Source organism: Carcharodon carcharias, chromosome 10 (genome assembly GCF_017639515.1).
Source record: "Carcharodon carcharias isolate sCarCar2 chromosome 10, sCarCar2.pri, whole genome shotgun sequence".
NCBI lineage: Eukaryota > Metazoa > Chordata > Chondrichthyes > Lamniformes > Lamnidae > Carcharodon > Carcharodon carcharias.
Window position 1 is genome coordinate 130,181,297 of NC_054476.1, and position 10,147 is coordinate 130,191,443.

Here is a 10,147-nt window from a genome sequence, read left to right on the forward strand (position 1 = left end):
TCCTAATCAGTTGCTGCCTAAATAAGCTTTTCCTCATATCGCCATTGCTTCTTTTCTCAACTACCTTAAATCTGTGCTCTCTGGTTCTCAATCCTTCCATTAATGGGAACAGTTTCTCCCTATCTACACTGTTCAGACCCCTCGTTATTTTGAATACTTCTATTAAATCTCCTCTCAACCTTCTCCGGGGAGAGCAGTCCCAACTTCTCCAAACGATCTGCAATTTTTTTTAAGGCTTTTAGATAATTGTTCTGGGAATGAACTGGTAGAAAGTTCAGTCATGAGACAACTTTAATGAGATAAAGTCAGAACAAGTTTATTAAGTTCTCAGGTTAACTATAGCAATAAACTCAGGCAGTGATTTACAGTTGAATACAGGTGAAATACTTCCTGTATTATGACAGGGCGGGGAGGGCATGATGATTCTCTTTCTGTAGCTTCTGCTCTTCAAGCTTCTCTCTCTTTCTCGTCTCTTGTCTTGTTTTCTCGTTTCTAGTTTCCCTGCTGCACAAATCTGATCATGAGGCCCTCTTTTAATCTCTTTTGGCTCTTATCTAATTAACCCCTCCCTCTCTATGATTGAGCATGCTTTTCTTGACCAGCTTAGCAACTTTCATATGAACATCACACCATTATATAATGCTTTTCACATCCACCTTTGCTCAACTCCCTCATCTCAAGGCTCTAGGGTCTTATTTCTTAGAGAGGCCTAGACATTCCAATTGGTTTTCACGTGCACAATGTTAGGATTCTTGGACTTGACAAAGAACATCGGCATAGGGGCAGATCAATTCACGTCAATTGGGGAGAATTTATTAAGTATAAAAAGGTATAAAATTAACAAATGAAGCAGTAGTTTGCATATCACTGCATGTTTTACTTCCTATGTTAACCTTGGATGTAGAGCATGCTATTCAGCTTGGACCTCATTGCTTCTTTTTGTCTTGCTATCATAGATGGTTCTGTTGCTGTCTGCTGTGGTGTTCCTTTTCTCCATTGTTGGTTCTTGACTGTGCTCTTTTATCCCGCTTTGGACGTGAGGGTTCCCTTTTGCACGATCTGTTTCCATCTGCTGATTGGTTCTGATGGCACGCAATAGTTCTGTGATTGGCCTAAATCAGTTTAGCTCTGTCCATGTGACTGACACTTTCATCCAGTTACTGTATAAAGTACCTTGGAAATGACCACATACACTTTCCTTATGTGATCCCTTGATTAACTTATGCTATTAAGACCATAAGACCATAAGACATAGGAGCAGAAATTAGGCCAATCGGCCCATCGAGTCTGCTCCGCCATTCAATCATAGCTGATAAGTTTCTCAACCCAATTCTCCCACCTTCTCCCCATGACCTTTGATCCCCTTACCAAACACAAACCTATGTATCTCGGTCTTAAATACATTCAATGACTTGGCCTCCACAGCCTTCTGTGGCAATGAATTCCATAGATTCATCACTCTCTGGCTAAAGAAGTTTCTCCTCATCTCTGTTCTTAAAGGACTTCCCTTTACTCTAAGGCTGTGCCCTTGGGTCCTAGTCTCTCCTACTAATGGAACCATCTTCCCCACATCCACTCTATCCAGGCCTTTCAGTATTCTGTAAGTTTCAATCAGATCCCCCCTCATCCTTCTAAACTCCATCGAGTATAGACCCAGAGTCCTCAAATGTTCCTCATACGTTAAGCCTTGCATTCCTGGGATCATTCTTGTGAACCTCCTCTGGACCCTCTCCAGGGCCAGCACATCCTTCCTGAGATACGGGGCCCAAAATTGCTCACAATATTCTAAATGTGGTCTCAACAGAGCCTTATAAAGCCTCAGCATCACCTCCCTGCTTTTATATACTAGTCCTCTCAAAATAAATGCCAACATTGCATTTGCCTTTCTAAATACCACGTCAACTTGCAAGTTAACCTTAAGAGAATCCTGGACTAGGACTCTCATGTCCCTTTACACTCCAGATTTCTGAATTCTCTCCCCATTTAGAAAATAGTCCATGCCTCTATTCTTCCTACCAAAGTGCATGACCTCACACTTCCCCACATTGTATTCCATCTGCCACTTCTTTGCCCATTCTCCTAACCTGTCCAAATCCTTCTGCAGCCTCCCTGCCTCCTTAATACTACCTGTCTCTCCACCTATCTTTGTATCATCTGCAAACTTAGCCAGGATGCCCTCAGTTCCTTCATCTAGATCATTAGTGTATAAAGTGAAAAGTTGTGGTCCCAACACTGACCCCTGTGGAACTCGACTAGTCACCAGCCGCCATCCTGAGAAGGACCCCCTTATCCCCACTCTCTGCCTTCTGCCAGACAGCCAATCTTCTATCCATGCTAATACCTTGCCTCTAACACCATGGGCTCTTATCTTACTGAGCAGCATCCTGTGCGGCACCTTGTCAAAGGCCTTCTGGAAGTCCAAGTAGATAACATCCATTGGCTCTCCTTTGTCTAACCTATTTGTTACCTCCTCAAAGAATTCTAACAGATTTGTCAGGCATGACCTCCCCTTGATGAAACTATGCTGACCTTGTCCGATTTTACCATGCACTTCCAAGTATTCTGAAATCTCATCCTTAATAATGGACTCTAAAATCTTACCAACGACCGAGGTCAGGCTAATCAGCCTGTAATTTCCTGTCTTTTGCCTTGCTCCCTTCTTAAACAGAGGAGTTACATTAGCGATTTTCCAGTCCTCTGGGACCCTCCCTGACTCCACTGATTCCTGAAAGATCACCACTAATGCCTCCACTATCTCTTCAACTATCTCCTTCAGAACTCTGGGGTGTAATCTATCTGGTCCAGGTGATTTATCTACCTTCAGACCTTTCAGTTTTCCTAGCACCTTCTTCTTGGTAATGGCCACCATACTCACCTCTGCCCCCCCCCCACTCGCTTGAATTTTGGGGATGCTGCTCATGTCTTCCACTGACACAAAGTACCTATTCAGTTCCTCCGCCATTTCTTTGTTCCCCACTACTACTTCTCCAGCGTCATTTTCCAATGGCCCAATGTCCACTTTTGCCTCTCTCTTACCCTTTATATACCTAAAAAACTCTTGCAATCTTCTTTTATATTACTGGCTAGTTTACCCTCATATTTAATCTTCTCCCTCCTTATTTCTTTTATAGTTGTCCTCTGTTGGTCTTTGTAGGCTTCCCAATCCCCTGGTTTCCCACTGCTCTTCGCCACATTGTATGCTTTCTCTTTAGCTTTTATGCTGGCTCTGACTTCCCATGTCAGCCATGGTTGCCTCATCCTCCCTTTAGTATGCTTCTACTTCCCAGGGATGAATTTTCGCTGTGTCTCCCAAATTACTCCCAGAAACTCCTGCCATTGCTGTTCCACTGTGTTTCCTGCTAGGCTCATCTCCCAGTTCAATTCTGGCCAGCTCCTCCCTCATGCCTCTGTGGTTGCCTTTATTCAACTGTAATACCATTACATCTGATTCCAGCTTTTTTCTCTCAAATTGCAGGGTAAATTCTGTCATATTATGGTCACTTCCTCCTAAGGGTTCCTTCACCTTAAACTCCCTTATCAAATCTGCCTCATTACACATCACTAAATCTAGAATTGCCTGTTCCCTTGTGGGCTCCACCACAAGCTGCTCCAAAAAGCCATCTCGTGTACATTCCACAAATTCCTTTTCTTGGGATCCACTACCAACCTGATTTTCCCAGTCTACCTGCATATTGAAAGCCCCCATGATCACTGTAACCTTGCCTTTCTTACACACCTTTTCTATCTCCTGGTGTATCTTGTGCCCCACATCCTGACTACTGTTCGGAGGCCTGTACGTAATTCCCATTATGGTTTTTTTACCTTTGCGGTTCCTCAACTCTACCCACACAGATTCTACATCATCTGACCCTACATCATTTCTTGCTATCGATTTAATTTCATTTCTTACTAACAAAGCAACCCCAACCCCTCTGCCAACTTGCCTATCTTTTCGATAGGATGTCCATCCTTGGATATTTAGCTCCCAGTCCTGATCCCCTTGCAGCCATATCTCTGTAATGCCCACCACATCATATATGCCAATTTCAATCTGCGCCACAAGCTAATTTACCTTATTTCGTACACTACGTGCATTCAGATACAACACCTTCAGTCCTGTATTTCCCATCCCCTTTCTCATTGTCATCCCTTTATCTGATGTGCTTGAAGTTAGATTCCTAGCCTTTCCAAACACTCTGTCCTATTTTGTGTTCTGGAGACTTTAATAGCCTCTCCTGGGCTCTCCTTTCTTTTCATTTTTTTCATAATTTTCCATGAAGTTGAATCCATCCCCCCACACGCCAACCTGCTACTTTGTTTCCCATTAGTCATGCTTCTTGGAGTTTTACCCTTCCCTCCACCCCCCTACTTTCTAGTTTAAAGTCCTGTTGACCACCCTATTTACCCTTTTCGCTAGAACATTGGTCCCAGATTGGTTCAGGTGGAGACCGTCCCAACGGTATAGATCCCTTCTGTTCCAATACTGATGCCAGTGCCCCATGAAATGGAACCCCTCTTTCCTGCACCATTCCTTTAGCCACGTGTTTACTTCCCTTATTTTCGTGACCCTATGCCAATTTGCACGTGGTTCGGGTAGTAATCTGGAGATTATAACCCTTGAGGACCTGTTCTTTAATTTAGTTCCTAATTCCTGATAATCCCCAAACAGGTCCTCTTTCCTAGTCTTACCTCTGTTATTTGTCCTGACATGGACCACAACAACTGGATCCTCTCCCTCCCTTTCCAATATCCTTTCAAGCCAGTCAGAGATGTCCCTCACCCTGGCACCGGGCAGTCAACATACCATGCGGGACTCTTGATCCTGCTTACAAAGGAAGCTATCAATTCCCCTAATTATAGAATCCTCTACAACTACCACTTGTCTTTTTGCTCCCCCCTCTTGAATGGCCTCCTGTGCCACGGTGCCATGGTCAGCTGGCTCATCCTCCCTATAGCCCTCTTCCTCATCCACACAGGGAGCAAGTACCTCGTACCTGTTGGACAAGGTCAAGAGCTGAGGCTCCTCTGTTCCTGAACACAGGATCCCTCTACCTGCCTCACTTGCAGTCACACCCTGCTGTCCCTGACCACTGACCGGACTTGAGGTACTTAATCTACCGGCTGTGACCGCCTCCTGATACAAGGCGTCCAGGTAACTGTCCCGACTCCAGCTCATCAATTCTGAGCCGGAGTTCCTCCAGCAAACAACACTTGCTACAGATGTGGTCACTGTGGCTAGCAATGGGATCTGCCAGCTCCCACATCATACAGCTACAGCACATCACCTGCCCAGCCATCTCTACTTAGATAATTAATTTATTAATTAGCTTTGCAGTGTTTTTTTTTCAAATTTAGTGCATATTTCCTACCAACCAATCAGGTCACAGCTTTCCTGTGAAGTCACTTTTTCAGTTTTGGCTTCAGTTACTCTGTGCCCCGAGGTCACCGCTCCAGTGCTCCTCCCTCCGAGTCTTCTCCCTAGAGACAAGGCCACGAATCCCCGAGAGAAGCTACATTTATACACACCGCTCCCATGCTCCTCCCTGGAGACAAGGCTGCGAATCCCTGAGGTAAGCTAGATTTATACTCACCAGTCTGGTGCTCCTCCCTGGAGACAAGGCCACGAATCCCCGAGGTAAGCTAGATTTATACTCACCGCTCCGGTGCTCCTCCCTCCGAGTCTGCTCCCAGGATTTACTCACCAATCAGCTGCTTTTGCTTTAAAATCCACTTTCAGAAGAGTGTCTCTCACAGGTCTGGTGCACTCCTGAAGGTACTGCCTCTTCCTCTCTCTTTTTTTTAGGTTTGAGGAGGAGGGAGGGATGGAAACACCAAAGCAATGTAATGTTTGGGGCTATTCCGTTCTTGGACAGTGGGTCCTCCTCGATAGCCTCCTGAGTCGCGGTGGCTGCGATGACTTCTCCCAAAATGCTTCAGTCACCTCTCCTATGTCAGCAGTTCCAGGTGTCCAAAGGTTATGTTTCAAGCAATGTCCACATAGCTCCTTGATAATACAGTTAAGATCAGGAGTTAATGATGTTTGCAATCATACTTTAGCAATTGTAGCCCAAATCCGTGCTTTGTCCATGAGTTTATTATACAGACATAAACAGTTTAAAGTGCATAAAACTAATCACCCTGGGGTTGCTTAGTTGTCTTCATTGTTACAAAATGGAATGTTAACACAATTAGTACAGTTAATTCCCTTTCAACAAACAATTCTCGCAGACAGACTTCAAGGTCTCAGCTTTTGCTGCAGTAAGCTATTTGAAACTTGACATTATCTCCCAGATAATGTCTACCTTGGCATCTTTTCTATACTGTGCCTTATTTCTAACTTTTCCCACTCTACTGTACTACCAAGACAAGTTCCTAATAAAGTTAGATTCTAACAATTAGCATTCTGGTTAGTAACCTAATAATCTTGCATATCTGCATAACTGAAGTTCCTCATCCCTGAACTTTTCTTATGAATCTTTCCTGCACTCTCTTAATGCTTTCACATCCCTCCTGAAGCATGGTGCCTAGAACTATATGCAATACTCCAGTTGAGACCGAACCAGTGTTTACACAGGTTTAGCATAACCTCCTTGCTTTAGTACTCTGTGCATCTATTTATAAAGCCCAGGATGCCGTATGCTTTATTAGCCGCTCTCTCAACCTGTCCTGCCACCTTCAATGATTTATGCACATTTGCACCCAGCTCCCTCTGCTCCTGCGCCCCTTTAGAATTGTACCCTTTATTTTATATTGTCTATGCATGCTCTTCCAACTAGAATGAATCACTTCACACATCTCTTCATTAAGTTTCATCTGCCACTTGCCAGCCCATTCCACCAACCTGTCTATGTCCTTTTGAAGTTCTATACCAGGCATGTCCAACCTTTTCACTTGGGGGCCCACATTTCCATTCTCTTCTCACTCAAGAGGCTGATGAGCAACTTTCAGAAAGATAAGGTTGGGCATAACATTAAATGTAAATTTCAAGATAAAGTTGGGGTATGAAGAAAAGAAGTAACCTGCTGTGCAAAAAGAAAGCAATGTCAAAGCAATAAGTTGATAATTAAAGGCCAGAATTTTACGCCCTGTGGGCGAGCGCGTGTCCGACATGAGCGGACATGATATAGTGCGAGATGATGTCGGGCGAGCATTCTGTGTCATCATACGTACGCATGATATTTCATTCGGCAGGCATGTGTGGCAGTTGGAAGCGTGCCAGCCAACACTTAAGTGGCCAGTTAAGCCTATTAACGATGCAATCAACAGCAATTTTACATGACCTGTCCACATTTATGGTTGGTGGATGGGCCATTCTCTCAGGCGGCATTCACATTTTTGCTCAAACCTCAATGCAGGACGGGATGAAATCTCCATGGGGAAATAAAGCGAGAAGAGATAGCTGGGGACTGGTTTTTTTAATGAGGTATGCTGTCAGGTGCTTGATTGTGCTGCATGGACATATTTTGCAGCATTTTTGTCGTGTCCTTTCGTCTATGGAGGTCTGCAGCTCCCTGCTGCAGCCATCTGTCTTCAGGGAGCTCTCTCGAAGCGCTCAACCACATCCTCACTTATGTCGGCTCCCGCCCTCTTCCCGCCCCCACCCCGGCAGTGCTGAGCATTTCAGCATACGTTTCATGCTGGTTGGCCATTAATTCACCAGCCAGCATGAAATTGCGGTCAGGGGCCGGTCGCAGCCGGTGGCCCATTTCCCGTCCGCTCTCAGGCCTACTGATTGCGCATGCCCAACAACCAAAAAATTCAGGCCAGTGACACAAAAGCAAAATAATGCAGATACTAGAAATCTGAAATAAAAACAGAAAATGCTGGAAATACTGTGACCAGAACTGCTGAAAGGTCACAGAATTGAAATGTTAACTTTGTTTCCCACTCCACAGATCCTGCCAGCATTTTCGGGTTTAACTTCAGCTATTACTCCCATTATTCGCAGTTTTTTTGTGTTGTTACTCTGTGGAAATACACCTTTGGCAGATGTATCCTCCATAATTTACAGTGGCAAAATAAGCTGAGAATATTTGGATCACTCCTGGCAGTCGGTAACTCAATGATAAATATAAGGCTGCGTTTACTTGTGCTGCAGGACCAGTGCACTTGTGCAGATGCGGTGTCAGTATCAGGCTGCTTAATGTTAGCAATACATTTAAGTGCAGCTCTGCTTTCTGTAGCTGAATAATGCACTTTTTTTTTGCAAACTGGTATCTTATAACTGTCTCCTTTACAACAAAGTCACTTGATGGAAAAAATTGCAACTACTCAGGCAGTAACAGTCAGGTCCTTGTAATGGCAAAAATCAATTTTTTTTTCCCTCGGCAACCAATTAGTTTGGCTGAGAGCCAGACTTGGAAACCAAAATTATATGGTCTAAACGGAGGAGGTTTACCATTAGTTAAAAATCAATTTAAAAAAGTATTTTGAATAAAATATTTAAGGAAACGAAATCACCCAATCAGGGGCTCAAAACCATGACCCTGGGATTAAGACCCCATTATCTACTAACTGAGCTAACTGGGCTGTGTAGGAACTCCCTGCAGAAAACCTTTCCAACTTGTTCACTTGTTCAAATAAGTCAAAAGGAAAATATTGTTTCGTGGTTAACTTTGCAGTGTTAACCTGGCCTTTTTGCAGTGTTAAACTGGCCTGAGAGTAAAACGACATATACCCACCATCTTGGTGGGAGAATCTGCATGTTCATCGATGGCTGCAGTGCGGGCTGAATGTGCAAGAACAACAGTTACTGATGCCTTTCTGGTTGTCAGCAGGAGTTACAGTGTACTTACAAACTCATAAACATTTTTGTCTGTTTAATTCTGCATTTCTGTATCCATAACTCCTTTCTCCTTCATCCTCACTTTTTGTTTCTGCATGTCTTTTTCCTCTGCCATTCTGAACACCTCCCATTCTCAATTTGCCTTTCTCTCTCTCTACATAGTCCCCTGAAGGCCTTTCACAAATGTTCTCTTTTTCTGTTTTAAGAGGAAAGGGTGCAATGAGATGACATGATAGGACAAATAATGTCATGGTTACATAGGTTAGGTCATGTTGTGGTTTTGTTTGCACACCTTTAGCATAAGATTAAAAGATTTTTCTGTATATAGGTAATGCCCCATTCAAGCAGCCCCACTTCAGATTCTGTCCCTTTATCTGTTCATGCAATACCTGAAAATGTACATTGTTTGTAATGAGAGTTCCAATCTCACTGGATAGAAAGAGGAACTCTAAATATGTTGCCTGAATGCAAACAGGTGAAGCAGGTCCAAAACTGGACAAGGGGTGGGGTTGAGAGTATAATTTTTGAATTAGTATTTGCAATGTGGAGCTTCAAATGCCAGGAGGTGCTTGTGGGAATCTGGCCTTGATACCAACAGGATCTTCCGTATAAAAACAAAGACCTTTGCACCTGAATTTCCAATATACTCTCCAGATGGGAGAGTGAAGGATGAAACTTCACACTAGAAACTTTAATTTGTAAAATTATCCTTTGTAAGCTTGGTTGAAAGTCATCAGAACCTTCATGGTTGACATCTCCGCATAGTGAAGTACAGGGACCATCTGATACTTAGAAAACAAAGTTATTGTTAGATATATCTTGAAAACTTTCAGGTGACTTTCCTAAATTGAATGTTTAGGCTTCCATCCATACAAACTTCTCTGCATAAAATCTTCAGCACCTCACTTTGCAGTCTTTTTTGTTCATTTTAAAGAGTGTGACTGTTTCTTCTACCTCGCCCTCTGTTCTGTGTGATTCATTCATTAAGGTGCAGCTAGTATTAAGTTCAGCTGTCTATATTAAAGCTGACAGTAATGCCTTCCTGCAGAGTTTCAATCTGTCAATGAGGGTCTAGAATGCAGGCAATAAGAAGAAATACACATACTGAGATCCGGCACTGCATTTAAACCAATGAGTTTCCTGTGTTCAGAACAACCGGCTGTGATATGGTACTAAACAGATGTCTCTGTTTTTATTGGCTGGAACTGGAGATGTCACTTCCTGGATTGTGTGGAATGGGTTTAGCCCAATAACAGGTATTCCAGCAGAGGGAGATCTGTGAGCTGCTTTAGTCCACCATCTGTTGATGCCTTTGTGCAGATTTAATTCGATTAATTAGTTGATGAGTGCCTCAAGGTCATC